Consider the following 21671-nt stretch of genomic DNA (forward strand, 5'->3'; position numbering starts at 1 on the left):
ATATTCAGTTGTAGCCTAATTACATAGGTACTAAAGGAACATTGAACATTTTTTCTGATTTTGTGTGTTTTCGCAAGAAAGTAGCTTGTTTTTGAAAAATTTAGCCATAGCTAGTTGAAACTGTGCATAAGTATATTAATTTTTATCCTAAATGCGTAGGTGCTAAAGGAACATAGAAAATTTTTTATGTTTTTGTGTGTTTTCTCAAGAAAATATCTTGTCTTCACCAAACATAGACATAGCTAGTTGAAACTATGCATAGATAACTTCATTTTTATACTTTATGCGTAGGTACTAAAGAAAAGTTGAACATTGTTTCTTATTTAGTGTACTTTAACAAGAAAATATTTTTTCTTTAACCAAAGTAGCCATAACTAGTTCAAACTGTGCATTAATATCTTAATTTTAAGCCTTATTTCGTATGTACTTAAGGAAAATTGATAATCTCTTCTGATTTTGTATGTTTTCCAAAGATAATAGCTTGTCTTTAGCAAACTTAGCCATAGCTAGTTGAAACTGTGCATAAATATCTTCATTTTTAACCTAAATGCGTAGGTACTAGAGGAACATTGAACATTTTTTCTGATTTTGTGTGTTTTCGCAAGAAAATAGCTTGTCTTTAGTAAACTTAGCCATAGCTAGTTGAAACTCTGCATAAATATCTTCATTTTTAGCCTGATTGCGTAGGTACTAAAGGAACATTGAACATTTTTTCTGATTTTGTGTGTTTTCGCAAGAAAATAGCTTGTCTTTAGCAAACTTAGCCATAGCTAGTTGAAACTTTGCATAAATATCTTCATTTTAAGACTAATTGCGTAGGTACTAAAGGAATATTGAACATTTTTTCTGATTTTGTGTGTTTTCGCAAGAAAATAGCTTGTCTTTAGCAAACTTAGCCATAGCTAGTTGAAACTCTGCATAAATAGAGAAATTCTAAGTCTAATTGCGTAGGTACTAAAGGAACATTGATAATTTTTTCTGATTTTGTGTGTTTTCGCAAGAAAATAGCTTGTTTTTAGCAAACTTAGCCATAGCTAGTTGAAACTCTGCATAAATATCTTCATTTTTAGCCTAACTGCGTCGGTACTAAAGGATCATTGAGCATTTTTTCTGATTTTGTGTGTTTTCGCAAGAAAATAGCTCGTCTTTAGCAAACTTAGCCATAGCTAGTTGAAACTGAGCATAAATAACTTCATTTTTAGCATAATTGCATAGGTACTAAAGGAACATTGAATATTTTTTTCTGATTTCGTGTTTTCTAGCAAAAAAGAACATTATCTTTGAAAAATTTAAACTGTACGGATAGAATCTGAGCATAGAGATATTCCTATTTATCATGTGTGAGCAAGTACTATATGAAAGTTGAAATATTTTACTGGGTTAGTGTGTTTTAACAAAAGAATAGACTGTATTTAAAAAACTTAGCAATAACTAATTGAAGCTGTGAATATATATTTTCATTTTTATCCTAAATGCGTAGGTACTAAAGAAACATTGAACATTTTTCTGATTTTGTGTGTTTTCTCAAGAAAATAGCTTGTATTTAGCAAACTTAGCCATAGCTAGTTGAAACTGTGCATAAATATCTTCATTTTTAGCCTAAATGCGTAGGTACTAGAGGAACATTGAACATTTTTTCTGATTTTGTGTGTTTTCGCAAGAAAATAGCTTGTCTTTAGTAAACTTAGCCATAGCTAGTTGAAACTCTGCATAAATATCTTCATTTTTAGCTTGATTACGTAGGTACTAAAGGAACATTGAACATTTTTTCTGATTTTGTGTGTTTTCGCAAGAAAATAGCTTGTGTTTAGCAAACTTAGCCATAGCTAGTTGAAACTGTGCATAAATATTTTCATTTTTAGCCTGATTGCGTAGGTACTAAAGGAACATTGAACGTTTTTTCTTATTTTGTGTGTTTTCGCAAGAAAATAGCTTGTCTTTAGCAAAATTAACCATAGCTAGTTGAAACTGTGCATAAATATCTTCATTTTTAGCATAAATGCGCAGGTACTAAAGGAACATTGAACATTTTTTCTGATTTTGTGTGTTTTCACAAGAAAATAGCTTGTCTTTAGCAAACTTAGCCATAGCTAGTTGAAACTCTGCATAAACAGAGAAATTCTAAGTCTAATTGCGTAGGTACTAAAGGAACATTGATAATTTTTTCTGATTTTGTGTGTTTTCGCAAGAAAATAGCTTGTTTTTAGCAAATTTAGCCATAGCTAGTTGAAACTGTGCATAAATATCTTCATTTTTAGCCTAACTGCGTAGGTACTAAAGGATCATTGAGCATTTTTTCTGATTTTGTGTGTTTTCGCAAGAAACTAGCTCGTGTTTATCAAACTTAGCCATAGCTAGTTGAAACTGAGCATAAATATCTTCATTTTTAGCCTAAATGCGTAGGTACTAAAGGAACATTGAACATTTTTTCTGGTTTTGTGTGTTATCGCAAGAAAATAGCTTGTCTTTAGCAAACTTAGCCATAGCTAGTTGAAACTGTGCATAAATATCTTCATTTTTAGCCTGATTGCGTAGGTACTAAAGGAACATTGAACATTTTTTCTGATTTTGTGTGTTTTCGCAAGAAAATAGCTTGTCTTTAGCAAACTTAACCATAGCTAGTTGAAACTATGCATAAATATCTTCATTTTTAGCCTAACTGCGTAGGTACTAAAGGAGCATTGAACATTTTTTCTGATTTTGTGTGTTTTCGCAAGAAAATAGCTTGTCTTTAGCAAACTTAGCCGTAGCTAGTTGAAACTCTGCATAAATATCTTCAATTTTATCCTAATTGCGTATGTACTAAAGGATAATTGATAATTTTTTCTGATTTTGTGTGTGTTTGCAAGAAAATAGCTTGTCTTTAGCAAACTTAGCCATAGCTAGTTGAAACTCTACATAAATAGAGAAATTCTTTAACCATTTTGGGTTAACTTACCTTTTTAGGGATGAGCATTTAGGGTTCTTCTACATGCTGAACCTGAAAGTGTGTTCCCTGACATACTGGATCTGAAAGTGTAATTTCAGAAAAATTCTTTAACCTTTTAGGGTTAACTTACCTTTTTATGGATGACTATTTAGGGTTCTCTAACATGCTGAACTTGAAAGTGTGTTCCCTGGCATGTTGAATCTGAAAGTCTAATTTTCGTGGCGATGGACTATTCTAAAGAATAAAAACGTCTCAGGCTTAAGATATTTATTCTTCAGCATATTTTAAAACATTTGAAATAATACATAATGACATATTAAAAAAAAAGCTTAATCCATTTGATATGAAGAAGAGCAATTTTAGGTCTTTGGATATCTGATGAATTTTTCCATGTCAGGCATCTTTTCCGGTATCCATTGAGCGAAATATCTAACTTCATCTTCTGGTTCATGTACTGAATGCAGGTATTTCTCCCATTTGAAGTCTTCTAAATTGAATAGTGCTATGTTTTTATCACATTTTTCTAGTAAGAGTTTATCAGTTGGTACGTTTCCCTTAACATAAACAGCTTGCACACCGAAAAAACTGCATATTTCCTGAATTTCCTCTTGTACATGTTTTATTTCATAGCCATTTTCATTATGTGGTCTTATGGTTTTAACGTAAAAGCCATTTCGATTTATAAAATTTAGTGTTGGACTCCATCTGCTTTCTCGTACTTATACATATTGTATCTGACGTTCCATTTATAGCTATGAATTTCACGTCGTTGATTGTCTAGGAGTAAGAAAGCTGCTTCGAAAATAATGCCAGTTGAGGAATATTTCAGGCCAATATATTCTGTATAAATCATGCCAAACATTATTATATCTGAAAAAAGGGCTTAAATTAAATAAATATGTAATGTTTCTGAGACTCTAACAAATACAGCTAACTTTTTTAGAATAAACTATGAAGGAGGGAGTGTGTTCGAAGATCCCAACTTGAAAACTGTGAAAGTGATGGAGTGCTAGTTGCTCTCCACCCTTTTTTCAATTAAAAAGGGCGTCAAATTCTTGAATCTCCACCTGAATGAGCCCTTACTGCCTTTTATTCAAATGTTATAGGTAAAATCACCAAAATGTCAAAGAGAAATGGTTCGCACAACGAAGTCGAAAACAATTATGGTAAAAACAATTATCTTTTCATTTCTATTTTGTCAATATTAAAAGTGCTAACACCCTCCCCAACAAAAATCCTGGATTCACGCCCCCCTCCTGGGAATATAAAAGAAACTTTATCGAAAGAAAGCTTGAAAAAAATCCGTTTCACTTCTCCAAATAGAAATTGTATAGGCCTGCGCTAAATCATTGCAATTGTCTGAAAGTGTTTTAATTTTGACGGAGAAACAGTTCCTTTGACTTGGCACCGCGTTCATAAACACATAGGAAAAGGGGGACAAAACTCATTATGTCAAACCAGAGCGGCATATTGCATTAAGAATTGGCGGAAGTTAGTGGTCGCTTTTAGCTAGGATATAGAATGCTTAAAATTGTATAAATTTAACGAAAAGAAAATTATTTCTATTATGAGAATTATCATTGTAAAAACAATGAGGGAGGGGGTTAGGTTTTGAGGGTAAAAAGAACATATTTTATGTTTTCTATCGAGTATACAGATTGTATAGTGATGTTTGTGCTAAGCAGTTTGAAGAATTTCTTATTTTTAGGCGTTTCTGTTCTTTTCTGGTTTTAATCTGCATTGAGCATGCCTCGTTTGATGCATTTAACGTATTAGCGGTATTTTTTTATCTTTCCTTATCCTTTTTCGGTAGCTGGTATTTACCCCCCCCCCCCAGAAAAAACAGCCCGAGTAAAATAATCCCCACGGAAAATATCCCTGAGAAAAGACATGGAAAAATACCCCCCCCCCCCAAAAGATATCATCCCATGCAGCAGATTGGTCTCCAATCTCTTTGAAAATAATCGGTTTCACTTCTCCAAAATAGAGCATTGCATAGGACTACGCTCAATTATTGCAATTGTCTGAAAATGTTTTAATTTTGACGGAGAAGCAGTTCCTTTGACTTGGCCACCGCTATTGTAAACACACAGGAAAAGGGTGATAGCTAATTTTAACCTCGCGCATAGCATTATGTCAAAACAGAACGGCATAATGTTTTAAGAATTGGTAGAAGTCAGTGGTCGCTTTTAGCTAGGATATAGAATGCTAAAAATTGTATAAATTTAACAAAAAAGAATTATCATCGTAAAACAATGGGGAGGGGGTTAGTTTTTGAGGGTAAAAAGAACATAATTTATGTTTTCTATCGAGTATAAAGATAGCATAGGGGGGTGGGGGGGACTTAGATATACTGGAGGGTGATCAATGAAAATAATCTTTTTTTGAAAATGTACTAAAACGGAACTTACATGGTAAGTAGAGGTTGCCAATGCTTCAAGCTCATCAATTATGTCAGTTGTTATATCCATTGTGTCACAGTAGTTTCTGATAATTTAATCACAATGCATGTCCGTTATATATGAAATCTCAAGGGTGAATTGCTATGTAACGGGGAAAATCATGCAAGCAAGCCTCTGATTGGCTGAGAAGGGATATGTATCCGACTCGCTGATTGGATGAGAAAGAAACACGTGATCTAACTGTTTCCTATTCCTGGAAACTCATAACATTCGCCTCGAGCATGCACTCGCCCAAAACAATAACAACAGCAAATAAATCGACCTTTGGAAATTTAGGTCATTGACCCCATTAACCACGTGTTCTCCCTAGGGAGGCTATGCCCGTATTTGGTGCCCCGTTCGGAGTTATAGATAGCTTTCTACTACTACTGAGTCCGGGCACTTTCTGCAAATATTGAAACAGGGTTTCATAACCCCCTTGAAAAAGAAAGATAAAAAGCCTGGTTTTGAAAGTGTTCGCCCTGTTTCTCTCACTTCTATATTCTCAAAACTATACGTTAGATTCCTTATAGATTGGCTAAAAGAAAAAAAATCCTACCTCTTACTGATTTGACGCAATTTGATAACCTCAACTCCACTTCTACCTCCCATTACCTTGTTTTTCTTATCGATTCAATTGGGAAAATTCTCAAAAAGCCCAGTTTCTGGCAAAATTTAATTTTGGTTTACCTTCAAAAAGCAATTGACGTTGTTAACAACAATATACTAGTTGAGAAACGTTTCACTGATTTCAATATTTTTTTTCAAACAGTTCGTGGAAGCGAACTGTAAGTAAGGAGCGACCCGGCTGAATAGTAACCGAAACTCTAAAAAAGGGAATTTTGATACCAGTATATACATCAAAAGAATCAGATTTCTATACTGATTTAAAATATATAAGTTTCATCAAGTTTACCTTGGTGTTTTACTCATCAAAACTTACGAGCCTGAAAAAATTTGCTTTATTTTCGAAAAAGGGGGGAAACACCCCTAAAAGTGATAGAATCTTAATGCAAATTATACCATCAGATTCAGCGTATCAGAACACCCTACTGTAGAAGTTTCAAGCTCCTATCTGCAAAAATGTGGAATTTTGTATTTTTTGCCAGAAGAAAGATCACGGATGCGTGTTCATTTGTTTTTTGTTGTTGTTTTTTTTCCCAGGGGTGATCGTATCGATCCTGTGGTCCTAGAATATCGTGAGAGAGCTCATTCGATCGGATATTCAAAGTTCTAGTGCCCTTTTTAAGTGACCAAAAAAACTGGAGGGAAACTAGGCCCCCTCCAACGCTCATTTTTTCCCAAAGTCACCCGATCAAAATTTTGAGATAGCCATTTGTTCAGCATAGTCGAAAATCTAATAAATATGTCTTTGAGAATGACTTAACCCCCCACAGTTTCTGGAGGAAGGGCTTCAAGTTATGAACTTTGCCCATTCTTTACATATAGTATTGGTTATTGGGAAGTATTAAATAAAAGAAACAAGTTTTTTCCACTGAAAAGTAAGGAACAACATTAAAACTTAAAATCGAACAGAAAATATTACGTATATAAGGGGGATTGCCTCTCCTAAATAGCTGACTCTTACGCTAAAGTTTTATTTTAACTTTTAAAAGAGGTTGTTAATCTAATTAAACAGCCTTTGTGATCCAGGAGTCATTCCCAAATAATTGGAATAAAAATAAAACTTAGGTTATTATAAGGTTATTATTAGTTAAGAAAAAAAGCAAAACTTATTTGCAAATTTCATTTTAATTATTCATGTACGGTGAGCCAAAATCGAAACCTGCATTAATTCAAAAACGTTCAGAAATTGAATAAAAAAAACAGGTTGTTTTAGCTGAAAGTAAGGAGTGACATTAAAACTTAAAACGAACAGAAATTATTCCGTGTATGAAAGAGGCTGTCCCCTCCTCAACCCCTCGCTCGTTACGCTGAGTTTTTTATTGTTTTAAAAAATAAGCGAGGCGTAAAGAGCGAGGCGTTGATGAGGGGACAGCTCCTTTCATATAGGAATAATTTCTGTTCGTTTTAAGTTTTAATGTCACTCCTTACTTTCAGTTAAAAAAAAACTTTTTTATTTTTATTTAATTGTAAAAAAATGTAATAGCAAACCTTCGCACTGGAAACATTTTCCCAAAACACACTTCCCACCCAGATTCCGTGTGCCACGGACGGTATCTGAACCTGTTCCTATCTTGTCCCCCATTCGCTGCATTACCTGTAAATATGAATATATTTTTGTCCCCTTTTATTACAGATAAAGTAAACAAAATGCATCGCTAGTTTTCCTTTATTATTTGCTACTGGTGCAAACCAAGTTTTATGTTCTTTTTTAGTTTTTATCTTTTTAACTTGCTCTGGCATTTTACAGTTTGATAATTTTAACTAGGTAATGAATTGCCATTTTGATATTACTGTTTTGGTATTGTTTGCCAATGTTGTAGTGTTATTGCTTTTTTATGATTTTCTTGCTCGTATTGTTTTTTATGACTCCAAAATTTGACCCTTCGGGACTTGTGATAGAATTTTTATTTAAATCAGTATCTTATCTCTCGCATTCCTTTGAAGCTAATAACTGATTTACAACAGAAACGTCCCCAGTTCTTCCCCACCCCCTGTGGCCCAGTGGGCCTCAAAACCCGCCCCTCCTCCTGAAATCCTAAATTTTCCTGAATTTTGGACACTTCTTATTCAAGTCATCAAATATTAACTTTTATTTTACTTATCTCATTTACTCAACTGTTCGTCATGAAGTACAAATGTACAGGGTGGATAAATACACCCAAGAGTGGTCCTGAAAGAGGCCCAAAAAGCGGTCAGCTAACTACTCCTTCGATCTGCTCTAAAGTTCTTCCTTGTAGCATACAGTTTTTATGATATGCAGACCCCTATTTGGGTTGTAACTACAAAGTCGGGCATAAGACCTATGATCGTGGTTTTAGATTCACGCCATTCCTTGAATTAAATTGGAAGTTGTTTCTCGATGGAAACAAAAAGGAATGGTTGAAACCTTGAAACTAATGCAAATCGTTTGTTTGGAAATATATCCTGAGATGGTCAAGTCAATTTTTAAAATAAGTTTTCAGAATTAGTTCTATTTATTTAAAATATTTATTATTAAATAGAAGTAAATCCTACAGGAACATTTTGCCATAGTTTGTGGGGTCAGAAATGTCAAAATAGCTTAAAATACCAAACACAAAATCTAAACATCCTTTGACGTCCGGACTCATCTTATGTCTATTCACACATGAAAACCTTGATTTTCTCTTTTTTTTGTCGTTTCCGAGATATAAAATTTTTAAGAAATTATTTAAGTTTAGGAAACAACGATTTTGTCAGCGTAATCACTTGAAGGTGTTCAAATGAGCAAGCGATACTATATTATAATAATTTTTTCATAATTTGAAAAAGAAGTGCCCAAAAATTTGGAAAAAATGCCATTGTCCTTCTTGGGTTTCTCCCCCCTTCTCCCCACCTTTTAGCATACGTGCCCGGCTGAGCTGTCGGAACTAACTTTTATTTTAAGTTCGAATGCTTCTTTACTAAGTAAGAAGCTTCTAATTGGTAAATTACTTTGCATTTGTGCTGAGTAGGCCTCTGAAATATTTCTGATGTCCTTTATAAACGGTCATTGAAAATAATAGTTTCTTGGTAAAGTTCTTACTAATTCGAGCCTACCCTAATTTTAAGATATAATACATGAATTTTACTATAGACGGTCAGGATTACCAGTGATGTGACTAAAGAATATGGATAACTTACAAGAGCGGGAACTGGCGCTAGTGTCGACAATAAACCCTCAGCGCCATTTAGAGTTTGGCGACACTTGGTATTTTCTTCAGTGTAATAATAAGAATAGTTAATTTAATAAGTGCAATTGGTAAAATTAGTGTAAAAATAAGTGTCTGATCTTCAGTTCCTGACAGAAAAACCATTACGAAGCTTGAAAAAATGCCAAGGGTTGCCAAACGCTTGATGGGTTTTCTTTTGCCGACACAACTGCCAGTTTCTACTCTTATAAATTATCCATACTCTTTGGATGTGATGTTATCAACCAAAGTAGTAATTAATGACATTAATGACATAACAAAATTACTGGAATACTTGTTAAATGTTTTTCTTTTATTGAATATATTCTCCCCAGACAATCTGTAATTCAGATATTGTAAAGAAGCTAATGTTGCATTAATTACATTATACAATCTTTCCAGATAGCTTATCCAGATCGGACTAGTGAACATGAAGCCTTTAAAGGTAATGACGACCAGATAGTTGAGTATATAAGAATGACAAAATGGAGCCATTTCTAGAGAGAGCTGGCGGCTTAGATGGCGATGTTGATTGGAATTGGTAGGTTTCTATTTATATTCTGTGATTCACAGCTACAAAATAGGATTAGACCCTCCAATGTCACGGCTACCAGAACTTTTACCTCAGCTAAGGCTCATGGATTACATTTGTGAAGCAACGCACTTAAGATAAGACAAGACAATGTCTTATTTCTAGAAAATAGCTATCGCATGCTCAAGTGGGTGAATTCGCGCTTCGGAATTAAAAAGCACATATTCAATCACTTTCGACTATTAAAAAGAGCACTAGCTCTCTCAATTTCCAATCGAATGAGCCCTTTTTTAAGTTTCTACAACACCGCTTCAATCACTTTCCCTTCAATCACTTTCGACTAAGGGCTGTTGGGGTGAGGGGTTGTTATCCTTAAAGGCCTAATTTCTTTAACTCTCAACTACGTTGAAACAAATGGCTATCTCAAAATTTTGATTGGATGTGTTTTGGTAATTGGCGGCCGTGAGAGGGGGTTAGTTGCCCTCCAATCACTTTTAACTGTTAAAAATGGCACTAGCCCTTTCAATTTCCAATCGAACGAGCCCTTTTTGAAGTTTCTATGACAACGCTTTCTATAGAAACCGTATATGCCCCAAAGGCATAACCTACAACCCTTGCCCTGAGGGATGAGGGGGGGGGGTATTATCCTCAAAAACCTAATTTCCAAAACTTTCAACTGCATTGAACAAAATGAATATCTCAAGATTTTGATTGCATGTGTTTGGGGAAATGGTGGGCGTGAGAGGGGGGTATATTTTATATTTTTAATACTTACAAGATTATTAACTTATATTTGTTATTCTTACAACCTTAGAAAGTTTGTAAAGAAATTCGTTGACCAATTTCTTGGGAAATTGATTGAGAAATTGGTTGATGAAGATCATTGTCGTTGTATCATCAGTAAAATCGAAAGTTTTTATCGAAAGGTTATCTCCTAAATAATTTATGAGCACAAATAAAGGGTGGAAAGTTTTGTTGTTCAATGACATAACTGGGAAGAGATAATTTATAAGCAACAACAGGAGGCTCAACATTGGAGAGACCTGCAGTCTCAACGGTAGGATCTGGGTGTGCGTGCCCAATTTTAAGTTTTGCAGGAATATAATCAACCACTTTGATAAAAGCAGTTCTATGTAAAATTTACTGTAAGGGTCATATTCATTTAACGCCATACGCCATGATGACGCCATGTAAGTTTTACGGCGAAATCATATTATGTGTTCGACACCTAGACGTTGCTGAAGCCAAATTGTAATACCACTAATTGGCAATTTCCATATTGTGTCTTCCCCTATACTATACTTATGACTTTACTGTTAACTCGAAATAAGAGTTATTGAGATAAAAATTTGTATTTGGAATCTATTGAGATCAAAATTTGTATTTGGAATCGATTCCGGATCATATCAGCAAGGCCAGTAGTAAGAGTGTATAAGATTCAAAAGGGACAAGAAACGGGACAAGATAATAGTATACAATATGAAGCATACAAGAAACTGGTTTTTGTTATTGATAAGAATTGCACAAGAGTAGACATTTTAAAAAGCGATCTTTAGCTATAGAGCGGGCATGCATGCTATTTGGAAGATTGCCTTAACTAGAGAGTAGTTTGTTATTAAAAAACTGAATGTTGCAATCAGAATTGTTTGATTGACATTTGCAGAAAGGGGTAAGGGATTTGCGAATTGGAGTGTAACTCAAGAGTAGTTTGTTATTAAAAAATTGGATGCTACAATCAGAATTGTTTGATTGACATTTGCAAAAAAGGGGTAAGGGATTTGCGAATTGAGGGTTATCAGTTAAGATAGCCCCTTGCCATGGAACATAGCAATCTAAGTTATCATTGGATGGTTCAGTGCATGTGTAATTGAACCAGCATATCTGATGATGGAAGGCTGGAAAAAAAAATGACTTGACCTAGCTTTACTTCTTCGATGTGTACTGTATAATACATAAGTGGTGTTTGAACAGCGTTGTCAATTTAAAATAGTTTAACGTTATACTATACGAAGAAGTTGATACTGAGAGGGGTGTAGATGCCAAGAAAAGAATTGTAATAACGGAAAGCTTTACTTCTTCGATGTGTTCCGTAAAATACATAAGTGGTGGGATGATGGCAGAAAGATCTCTTAGAGTACTTATAGTGCTGTACTGTGGGCCGAGTTGCTAGCGAAAAACCCGTGTGACTGACTTGAAATAAAAATTTTTAACAAGAAATGGCTGAAGTGTTTTGGGGGGGATGGGTATTAGTCTCTTATAGGCGTGTGTTGTCTAAAACCTATGATTTGGGATGGGTGGCTTGCTATTTTTGACTTTTCTGAGCTTTGTACGGGGATTAATTTTACATGAGGAGGAAGGTTTCCAGGGGTGGGATTTTTAGGGGGAAATTTTACCGATTTTTTTTCCGGAGACGTAAGCTAACTTTTAAATTAAATTTTAGCCCTTTTGTTAGTTTTTAACAAGAAAAGGCTGAAAAGTGTTTTTGGGGAGATGGGTTTTAGTCTCTCATAGTCGTGTGTTGTCTGAAACCTATGATTTGGGATGGGTGGCTTGCTATTTTTGACTTTTCTGAGCTTTGTACGGGGATTAATTTTACATGAGGAGGAAGGTTTCCAGGGGTGGGATTTTTAGGGGGAAATTTTACCGATTTTTTTTCCGGAGACGTAAGCTAACTTTTAAATTAAATTTTAGCCCTTTTGTTAGTTTTTAACAAGAAATGGCTGAAAAGTGTTTTGGGGGAGATGGGTATTAGTATCTAAGAGACAGGTTTTGTCTGAAAACCTATGATTCTGGACGGGTGGATGTCTAATTTTGTCCTTTCTGAACTCTGCACGGGGATTAATGTTAGACCAGGAGGAGGGTTTCTAGGGGTGAAATTTTAAGGGGGAAATTTTAACTATTTTTTTTTCTGGAGACGTAGGCTAACTTTTTAAATTAAATTTTAGCCCTCTGGTTAATTTTTAACAAGAAATGGCTGAAAAGAATTTCGGGGGAGATGGATATTACTCTCTCAAAGACGTGTGTTGTTTGAAACCTATGATTTGGGGTGAGTAGCTTGCTATTTTTTGACTTTTCTGAGCTTTGTATGGGGATTAATTTTACATGAGGAGGAGGGTTTCCAGGGGTGAAATTTTCAGGGGGAAATTTTACCAATTTTTTTCCGGAGACGTAAGCTAACTTTTAAATTAAATTTTAGCTCTTTTGTCTTAGGGATTTTCTCCTCAAATTTTAAATTAGAAAATGAGTTCGTCGTTCTATTATTATTATAGCAATCAGAAATTAAATTATAAAAAGTTTCTTAAACTGAAAGTAAGGAGCACCATCAAAACTTAAACGGGTAGAAATAGAGACTGTTTCCAAAGCTTTAGGATTCATTAACTTTAGTGTTGTCAGTCAAAAGCTATGAGCTTGAGAAAATTGCCTGATTATCGAAAAATGGGGAAACATCCCTCCAAAAGTCGACAGGAATGGTATTGTCTAGAGGGGGAATTCTCCATGGAAGAGGGGAAGGGTATTTTTACATGAAAACAGCTTCAACTGTGGTCCACCCCCCGCAATCAGAAATTAAATTATAAAAAAGTTTCTTCAACTGAAAGTAAGGAGCAACATCAAAACTTAAAAGGGCAGAAATAGAGTTTGTTTCCAAAGCTTCAGGATTCCTTAATTTTAGTGTTACCAATCCAAAGCTACGAGCTTGAGAATATTTCCTGATTATCGAAAAATGGGGATAAACCCTCCAACTGTGGGCCGAGTTGCTAGCGAAAAACCTGTGTGAATGACTTGAAATAAAAAATTTTAACAAGAAATGGCTGAAAAGTGTTTTGGGGGAGATGGGTATTAGTCTCTCATAGGCGGGTGTTGTCTGAAACCTATAAAAATAAACTATTTCTGTAAAATCTGAGCTAATAAGGGTTTTAAACGTAAACTCTTGTTTTTTTTGTAAGAAATTATGGAAAATACAATTCTCTGGTTCAAATGTGAAACTAAGTCTATTTTTGGATAAAAAATAATACTATTTCAGTAAAATCTGAGCTAATAAGGGTTTTTGACCGTAAACTCTAGTTTTTTGTAAGAAAATTAGAGAAAATACAATTATATGGTTCAAATGTGAAACTTAAGTCCAGTTATGGATCGAAAAATAAACTATTTCTATAAAATCTGAGCTAATAAGGAATTTTGAGCGTAAACTCTAGTTTTTTGTAAGAAAATTATGGAAAATACAATTCGTTGGCTAATAGATGAAACTTAAGTCCAGTTACGGATCGAAAAATAGAGTATTTCTATAAAATCTGAGCTAATAAGGGTTTTTTGACCGTAAACCTTATTTTTTGTTAGAAAATTATGAAAAATACAATTCTCTGGTTCAAATGTGAAACTTAAGTCTATTTTTGAATCGAAAATAAAACTATTTCCCTAAAATCTGAGCTAATAAGGGTTTTTGACCGTAAACTCTAGTTTTTTGTAAGAAAATTATGGAAAATAGAATTCTCTGGTATAGGTGTGAAACTTAAGTCTATTTTTGGATTGAAAAATAAAACTATATCCGTAAAATCTGAACTAATTATTCAATATTTTTTTTCATAAGAAAAAAACTTTTTTTTTTAAACTTCGAAATTTTTCAACTTTATTTATTTTTTTCTTTTTGTACATATCTTAAAATGTCTAAATATGCTTACAGTTCTAACAATTGTGCTCTATGATTGGTCAGAGACACGATGCGACTTTCCCACTGGTATTCTATGACCGGTTATCGACACTACCTAGTCTATTGCATGTATTAAATCAGGATTTTTTACGCAGTGGAACGATAAACACATAAGCCATATCTTTAAAAAAAAGTGAAGATGGAACATTTTAATAGAGTGTGTTCACATAACAAGGTTATTGTTGCATTGAATGCCGACAAGGAGAAGTATTTAAACTATGAAACAAGTACAAGTGGTAGCACTATTGGAAATGTATGCATGCACTGTCATGACAGTAAGGAATTAAATTTCTTTGGAATACCGGAAAAATTCAACTCTTAAGATGGTAGTTATGCGAGATTGAGATCTCCAGAGATGATTGCACTCAAAGAGAATGCTAACATAAAAATAATTTTTGATGATAGAGGACAACTCCTTGCTACTGCTGCAGGTAACACATTACCTACGGATACACCCAATCATCAGCTTTCGGGTATTAGCATTCAACGGAAGGCTACACACTCACACTCACACACACACACACACACACTCACACTCACACACACACACACACACACACACACACACACACACACACACACACACACACAAACACACACACACACACACACACACACACACACACACACACACACACACACACACACACACACACACACACACACACACACACACACACACACACACACACACACACACACACACACACACACACACACACACACACAACACACACACACACACACACACACACACACACACACACACACACACACACACACACACACACACACACACACACACACACACACACACACACAGACACACAAACATACACAAAAAAAAACACAGACAAACACAAAAATACACACACACAAACATAAACACAAACAAAAAAAGACACGAAAACTAACAAACACAAACAAACACACACACACAAAAACAAAAACACACACAAACAAAACACAAGAAAACAAAAAAAAAAACACACAAACAAACACACAAACACATAAACACACACAAACACACACACACACACACACACACACACACACACACACACACACACACACACACACACACACACACACACACACACACACACACACACACACACACACACACACACACACACACACACACACACACACACACACACACACACACACACACACACACACACAATGCAAATGAAGTCCAGACATTACAATTTTTTTATAATTTCTGTATTGTGTATCCAAGAGGTGAATTCAAGAAAGATATTTTGTCATTTTAAAATACGTACAAAAAAAGAAAAAATAAATAAAGTTGAATAATTTCGAAGTTTAAAAAAAAATATTGAATTAGAACCATCAGTCCTCATCATTATGAGTATCCAAAACTTGGACTTAAGTTTCACATTTGAACTAAAGAATTGTATTTTCCATAATTGTACAAGAAACTAGACACAAGAAACTAGAGACTAGAGTTTAGAAACTTACAAGAAACTAGAGTTTACGTTCAAGAACCCTTCTTAGCTCAGATTTTACGGAAATAGTTTTATTTTTCGATCCAAAAATAGACTTAAGTTTCACATTTGAACCAGAGAATTGTGTTTTCCATAATTTTCTTACAAAAAACTAGAGTTTACGGTCAAAAACCCTTAATAGCTCAGATTTTACGGAAATAGTGTGTCCGACAATAGATGTACGCAAATTCCTTTTCTTACATCTCCGATGTTTTAATGGACATTTTAAACACTTGATATGCTAGCTTACTCTAAAAAATAATGAACACATAACAATGTAATATTTTTAATGAAATAATGCTATGTAGAATATTAATACAAAAATATATTATGATACATTATTAATATAAATGATTAACTTTGGACATTTTGAATCTGTTCTATAAAATGGTTCACCATGTTCTCTCTTGATATTGTAGTTATCGTCTTCTCTTAGTTCGTAATCAGTAGAATAATCTTTATTCCATTTTGAATTATACACAATTTTTACTGGTGTCTCATAAACAGGCTCAATATGCTTTTCGTCTTTGGTATTATTTGATTCATTGACTGTTTGATCAATGCCAGTAACGTTTGCTGGTGCTTTGTTTTTCATCGTTTCATCTTTATATTCCGTAGTGATATTTTCTGACAATGCCATTTTTTATTTTTCCGGCAATTTCACTGTCTATTAACACATTATTTGTACACAGGTAACAGTTTCAGCACGTAGACAAGATATGGTTTACGATATTAATTTCTTAGACCACACTACTTTTCCATTAAAAACAAAAAAAATTTTTTAAACACGAAAAACGGGTTTTAATTTTCTAACAAGCAGTGATTCCATTAAAAACAAAAAAAAATTTTTAAACACGAAAAACGGGTTTTAATTTTCAAACAAGCAGTGTCACTGTTTGTTAGAAAATTAAAACCCGTTTTTCGTGTTTAAAAATTTTTTTTTGTTTTTAATGGAATCACTGCTTGTTAGAAAATTAAAACCCGTTTTTCGTGTTTAAAAAATTTTTTTGTTTACGATATTAGTAGCAGAGTAGGCCTTTCTTTTATTAGCCTTCCGTTGAATGCTAATACCCGAAAGCTGATGATTGGATGTATCCGTAGGTAATGTGCTACCTGCAGCAGTAGCAAGGAGTTGTCCTCTATCATCAAAAATTATTTTTATGTTAGCATTCTCTTTGAGTGCAATCATCTCTGGAGATCTCAATCTCGCATAACCACCATCATAAGAGTTGAATTTTTTCGGTATTCCAAAAAAATTTAATTCCTTACTGTCATGACAATGCAAGCATACATTTCCAATAGTGCTACCACTTGTACTTGTTTCATAGTTTAAATACTTCTCCTTGTCGGAATTCAATGCTAAAATAGCCTTGTTATGTGAAAAGACTCTATTAAAATGTTCCATCTTCACTTTTTTTAAAGATATGACTTATGTGTTTATCGTTCCACTGCGTAAAAAATACTGATTTAATACATGCAATAGACTAGGTAGTGTCGATAACCGGTCATAGAATACCAGTGGGAAAGTAACATCGTGTCTATGACCAATCATATAGCACAATTGTTAGAACTGTAAGCATATTTTGACATTTTAAGATAAGTACAAAAGGAAAAAATAAATAAAGTTGAAAAATTTCGAAGTTTAAAAAAAAGTTTGTTTTTTATGAAAAAAATATTGAATTATAAGTTCAGATTTTACGGATATAGTTTTATTTTTCAATCCAAAAATAGACTTAAGTTTCACACCTATACCAGAGAATTCTATTTTCCATAATTTTCTTACAAAAAACTAGAGTTTACGGTCAAAAACCCTTATTAGCTCAGATTTTATGGAAATAGTTTTATTTTCGATTCAAAAATAGACTTAAGTTTCACATTTGAACCAGAGAATTGTATTTTCCATAATTTTCTCACCAAAAAATAGAGTTTACGGTCAAAAAACCCTTATTAGCTCAGATTTTATAGAAATACTTAATTTTTCGATCCATAACTGGACTTAAGTTTCACATTTGAACCATAGAATTGTATTTTCTCTAATTTTCTTACAAAAAACTAGATTTTACGGTCAAAAACCCTTATTAGCTCAGATTTTACAGAAATAGTTTTATTTTTTTATCCAAAAATAGACTTAAGTTTCACATTTGAACCAGACAATTTTATTTTTGATAATTTTCTTAAAAAAAAAAGTAGAGTTTACAGTCAAAACCCTTATTAGCTCAGATTTTACTTAAATAGTTTATTTTTATAGGTTTCAGACAACACCCACCTATGAGAGACTAATGCCCATCTCCTTAGAAACACTCTTCGGCCATTTCCTGTTAAAATTTTTTATTTCAATTCATTCACACGGGTTTTGCAATTGCATCTCAGTCTACAGATTGAGGTTTTATCCCCATTTTTCCATAGTCAGGCAATTCTCTCTATTTCATAGCTTTGGATTGGTAACACTAAAGTTAATTAATCCTAAATCTTTTGGAACAACCTCTATTTCTGCCCGTTTAAGTTTTGATGATGCTCCTTACTTTCAGCTGAAGAAACTTTTTATAATTTAATTTCCGATTGCGGGGGGTGGGCCACAATTGAAGTTGTTTTCATGTAAAAATACCCTTCCCCTCTTCCATGGAGAATTCCCCCCTCAAGACAATACCATTCCTGTCGACTTTTGGAGGGGTATTTCCCCATTTTTCGATAATCAGGCAGTTTTCTCCAGCTTATAGCTTTTGACTGACAAAACTATATTTAATGAATCCTATATATTTTGAAACAGTCTCTATTTCCAGCCGTTTAAGTTTTGATGGTGCTCCTTACTTTCATTTGAAGAAACTTTTTATAATTTAATTTCCGATCTCTATTATAATAATAAAACGACGCACTCATTTTCTAATTTAAAAATTTGAGGAGCGAATCCCTAAGACAAAAGAGCTAAAATTTAATTTAAAAGTTAGCTTACATCTCCGGAAAAAAAATTGGTAAAATTTCCCCCTGAATATTTCACCCCTGGAAACCCTCCTCCTCATGTAAAATTAATCCCCGTACAAAGCTCAGAAAAGTCAAAAATAGAAAGGCACCCATCCCAAATAATAGGTTTCAGATAACACACGCCTATGAGAGACTAATATCTATCTCATCCAAAACCCTTTTCAGCCATTTATTGTTAAATAATTAAAAAAAGGGCAAAAATTTAATTTAAAAAGTTACCTTACGTCTCTGGAAAAAAAATCGTTAAAATTTCCCCATGAAAATTTCACCCCTGGAAACCCCCTCCTCATGTAAAATTAATCCCCGTACAAAGCTCAGAAAAGTCAAAAATAGCAAGCCACCCATCCCAAATCATAGGTATCAGACAACACACGCCTATGAGAGACTAACACCCATCTCCCCCAAAACACTTTTCAGCCATTTCTTGTTAAAAATTAACAAAAGGGCTAAAATTTAATTTAAAAATTAGCTTACCTCTCCGGAAAAAAAATCGGTAAAATTTCCCTCTGAAAATCCCACCCCTGGAAAACTTCCTCCTCATGTAAAATTAATCCCCGTACAGAGCTCAGAAAAGTCAAAAATAGCCAGCCACCCGTCCCAAATCATAGGTTTTCAGACAACACACGCCTATGACAGACTAATACCCATTCCCCCCAAAACACTTTTCAGCCATTTCTTGTTAAAATTTTTTATTTAAAGCCACTCACACGGGTTTTTCGCTAGCAAGTCGGCCCAAAGTACAGCACTATAAGTACTCTAAAAGATCCTTCTACCGTCAACCCACCACTTATGTATTATTCGGAATACATAGAAGAAGTAAAGCTATCCGTTATTACGATTCTGTTCTTGGCATGTACATTCCTCTTAGTAACAACTTCTTCGTAAAGTGTAGCGTTAAACTATTTCAAATTGAAAACGATGTTCAAACACCCCTTATTATTATACAGTACAAATTGAAGAAGTAAAGGTAGGTCAAGTCATTTTTTTTCCAGCCTTCCATCATCAGATATGCTGGTTCAATTACACATGCACTGAACCATCCAATGATCACTTAGATTTCTATGTTCCATGGCAAGGGGGTATCTTAACTGATAACCCTCAATTCGGAAATCCCTTACCCCTTTTTTGCAAATGTCAATCAAACAATTCTGATTGTAGCGTCCAATTTTTTAATAACAAACTACTCTCGAGTTACACTCCAATCCGCAAATCCCTTACCCCTTTTTTGCAAATGTCAATCAAACAATTCTGATTGTAGTGTCCAATTTTTAATAACAAACTACTCTTGAGTTACACTCCAATCCGCAAATCCCTTACCCCTTTCTGCAAATGTCAATCAAACAATTCTGATTGCAACATCCAAATTTTTAATAACAAACTGCTCTCGAGTTAAGGCAATCTTTCAAATAACATGTGTGCCCGCTCTATAGTTAAAGATCGTTTTTTAAAATGTCTACTCTTGTGCAATTCTTATCAATAACAAAAAACCAGTTTCTTGTATGCTTCATATTGTATACACTATTATCTTGTCCCGTTTCTTGTCCCTTTTCAATCTTATACACTCTTACTACTAAGGCCGCCCATTCATGAGAATGTACAGGGGGGAAGTGTTTTTAAGTGTCTCTTAATTAATATATATAAACAGTATTTCCTAAAACTTCGGAGAGGGGTATTTTTTATCAATTCCCCCCCCCCCCCTAATAGGTACCCCTGAATTTTAGCCTGCAAGGTGTAAACATATTATAGTTTTCAAAACATTTATTTAAAAGTCAATTTCGTTGTTTGGTGCCTCAGAATAATTTCAGACTTTTTCATTTCAGACTTAAAGATTAATATCATCTGTCAATTATCACAAATCTGCTTATATTTACATCTTAGAGAAAAAATTTGGTGCTGAAGGTTCATGTTCTCTATACAGCCTACACAGAGCAGCCTACAGCTGCAACCTGTACCAAAAGAACAAGATAACAGTGTCATTGGATTCATTAACTTCAAATTTATTTAGATCTAACACCGACACAGAATTATTGTATTACTTTTTCTTAAAGAGTCATCTAAACTTGCTTAAAAATAGGAAAGTTTTGCTTTTTTCATTGATTTTCAACAAATTTTGTACGTTTTTTTCAAAATAAAATTACAGATAGTTAAAAAAGGAACTTTGATAGATGAAAATAATATCCAAATCTCAGCTAGTGAATTTTCCTCACAAAAAGCAAATAATTAACTACAATAATTAACAACGTTTACATTGTTTAATAATTACCTACAATAGCAAATGGCAAGTGCTATCGAGCGTAATTTAATTTATAACTCGCTATTGTACCTCAAAGTTACAAAAGTCAATTGCCAATAAGTTTATTAAAAATGAATTTATTATCAAAGCGGTTAGAGCCAATTTTCATCAATTGAGGCTTAACCCTGCTTTGCTAACATTTGGTAGAAAAATGTAATATTTTTTGTCATAAACACCCATTGTCAGTTTCTTCAGCTGTTCAGAGTCTAGTTCATGCCCCCTATATAAGTGTATCTTAGGGGATTTTTGTGCAGTCCTGCGGCTCAATGATTTAAACTTAAGACATCAATTTCGCTTTCATTAGATAGATGATATTTAACTTTATCCATCTACCGGATTACCAGTTGCATTGTTCAAACCGAAGGACTGCAGAAAAACAACATGCCACAAACTTGCAAAGGGAACATAAGCCTTAAGAAGACAACTAAAAGTACCATCTTTTGACTAAAAACTGTGCCTCTGAAGTGCC

The sequence above is a fragment of the Artemia sp. Qi Xiang Cuo genome, unplaced genomic scaffold (assembly GCF_049724085.1).
Source record: "Artemia sp. Qi Xiang Cuo unplaced genomic scaffold, ASM4972408v1 HiC_scaffold_23, whole genome shotgun sequence".
Taxonomy (NCBI): Eukaryota; Metazoa; Arthropoda; class Branchiopoda; order Anostraca; family Artemiidae; genus Artemia; species Artemia sp. Qi Xiang Cuo.